Genomic DNA, 2,936 nt, shown 5'->3' with positions numbered 1-2,936 from the left:
CAGGACCTAAGAGCAGTTAACCATCTCTAACACTTAAGTAGAAAAAAAAGCCTTAACTTATATGAAAATAGTAGAAATAAGTTTATTAATAGATGCAAAGTCTGTGGGTTTGCACGGGTGTATTTATAATTTTATATATATAATGTGTGTTGTGTCTTGTGTGTTTATTGAGTATTATAATGTTTTTTCTGTAAAAAAGGCTGAGATAGATCCAACACCCATTCATCGTGGAATAAAGTTGATAATCAATTCGCAAATGGAAGATGGAGACTTTCCACAACCGGTAATAATATTCCTTCAATTCCAACCTAATATTGTATTGTTAATTAACAAGCAATCTATTTGACGTTTAGGGTTGTCCAAAACCCTTTTGAGAGTGAAAATATACGAAATTCAATTACCAATTAAAAAAATGTATCAATAACATTTTAGAGTTATCAAAATAAATTTATCACGTTATGTCATTTCAACAGATATATTATTGACATTAAAAAAACACTTCATGAATAGCATAAATCAACAACCAAATTATTCACTATTTTTTTGTGTATAATTTATGCATATTATTTCACATACTTTTTTAACATGGTCAACTATTAAAATAGTCAAATTCTTTGCAGTAGAATAATCAATTTTGTTTTACGATAGCATTTCAAGCTTTTTATGAATGCAAAAAATTGGCTATCTATTATTGTATTATGATACTTATTCGTATCTTGATAATAAATATAAATTTGACTTGATTATATTATTTATGAAGTTTGATTATCTGCGTATATATATTATTTCTAAAGTTTTTTTTTTAAATATGCTTAAAATGTAAATATATAATCATTTTGTATAGTCACCAAAAAATATAATTATTTTGTATTTCAATATGTATCTCAATAAGAATAGCTAATTTGTTTGTAACCATAGACTGTATGATTGATCCCTAAATTCTCTTAGATATACTTTCATCATCCACCATCAAATTGGTTTTAAACTTGAATTTAAGTAAGAGAAAAGATGAGAAAAAATATATTAAAAGAGGTGTTCAATTCGTTGGATATCCTGTATATACTAAAAGAAATTCTGTTAAATATATATTTTGTTAACACTTGGACGTGACTCATTAGATGTATTTTATTTGATGAAAAAAAATAAAACAAAAAAACAGGAGGAAACAGGACTATTTTTCAGGACTGGAATCCTTAACTACGCAGCGTATCGAAACATCTTTCCCATATGGGCTTTGGGAGAATATCGTCGCCGAGTTTTATATGCCTGAACACCAATAATACATCAACTCTATTATATTTCATGTCCTTCATTCGCCATGTTTGCTTTGTTTAATTTATATAATATTGATATGTGTAATTTATCTACTATGTGATATGTTGGTACTTAAATTAACCGTATTGTTTGGTCTAAAAAGTTATTTAGATCAAGCAAATGCTAGAAGTTTCAAGTTGTTTGTGATAATGTTTGAAATAATCAAACTTATTAATAACTATCATGCTTTCATTATATTATCAAGACATGAGTAATGTTAGATAGTCAATAAATTCCATACCATAACTATTTAAGAATTAAATGAGAATTTATTTATGAGTTTACTTAATAAATGAAGTGTTTTAATATTTTATTCATTAGTTATGTTATATATATAAGTTATTTTGCCAATTAAATCTAACTAAGTTAGTCCAGATTCAACAAAAATTAACTTTAAATTAGAGAGTGTGTAAACATGCGCTCCCACAACTGTTCAATAATAGGAAGGTTAATATGAAAAACACTTCTTTTTCCTCGATCAAAACTGAAACGATTGAACTCAAAATCTTCGCGAAAACTCAAAGAAATCTCAAAGTTACGTTCCAAATCTTCATAAAAAAACACAGAAATAGAAGATGAAAGATTATTGAAGGTACTGTTAACTAATCGTTCAATTTTTTCACATTTCTCTTTCGCATTTTCGATCGCAAAACATTAGATAGTAATATTTCTGTTTATTTAATAGATTTATTTTGTGTTCTTGCGTTAAAGTACATATTACTGTTCTCATTAAATTGTTCATTTGGTGATAACATTATTATTAGATCGGTGGAAAAATATTACGTAGTGTTTCTCGTATAGTTTAACCTATATCTGCATATGTTTGAGGGATTTGAATGTGTTTTTGTGCATGTTTGAGTATTTGCATGTTTTGAATTGAGTTCCTGTGTTGTAATCAGTAACAACTTTCGGTGTATTTTGTCTAAACTGAGGTGCATGCACTTGGTGTTGTTGTCCTCTTTTTATTGTAATTAGGCAACAAAATATTGTTGTAGTGCTTCTGATGCTATTTTGTGCATGTTTGAGTGATTTCACTACAAGAAAAATACTGTGTACTGTCGAATAATTTACTGTTAGATTGAATTTGATGGTATAAACGGCGCCGAAAATTATTCACCGGCAGATTATTTTGTCCGAGGCTAATTACCGGCAGATTTTCATCGGATTTTTAATGAATTTGTCGAGATTAAGTTGCTGATTACCATTGGATTATTTCAATGGTAACTTTGGTGCAATATTATGTGTTTTGGCACTCAATTACTGTCAGATATTTTTGTCGGTAGATTTTTTTTCACAATTAAGCTACAATTAATAGTCAAGTTAAAATTCTTGTTAACATAATTAGGGCATAATTTTCAAATTATGAGAAATCAACTAATAATTTTTATTAAATATCAATTGTCTGAATATAATAAAATGTCATAGAAGTAGAATGCAATGAAATAGTCATAAAATAAATTAAAACCCGAGACCCAACAAGTCCCGGTGATCATTGTCATCGTTTCCATCTTCCCTTTGCTGAGGCGACAGATTAGGTGCCGATGTCGGTGCCCCAGCAGTGCCGCCGCAGCCTCTAGCTCGCATATGCTCATTGTACACTTCCATCTGCTCTCAAAAATGCT

At 28.8% G+C, this 2,936-nt stretch overlaps 1 pseudogene; it reads left to right on the top strand.

Annotated features, from left to right (window-relative positions):
- Positions 1-1,392, top strand: part of LOC107625408 — a 39,895-nt pseudogene extending 38,503 nt beyond the window's left edge.

The sequence above is a fragment of the Arachis ipaensis genome, chromosome B02, assembly GCF_000816755.2.
Source record: "Arachis ipaensis cultivar K30076 chromosome B02, Araip1.1, whole genome shotgun sequence".
NCBI lineage: Eukaryota > Viridiplantae > Streptophyta > Magnoliopsida > Fabales > Fabaceae > Arachis > Arachis ipaensis.
This window is presented reverse-complemented; position numbering and strand designations above follow the sequence as displayed.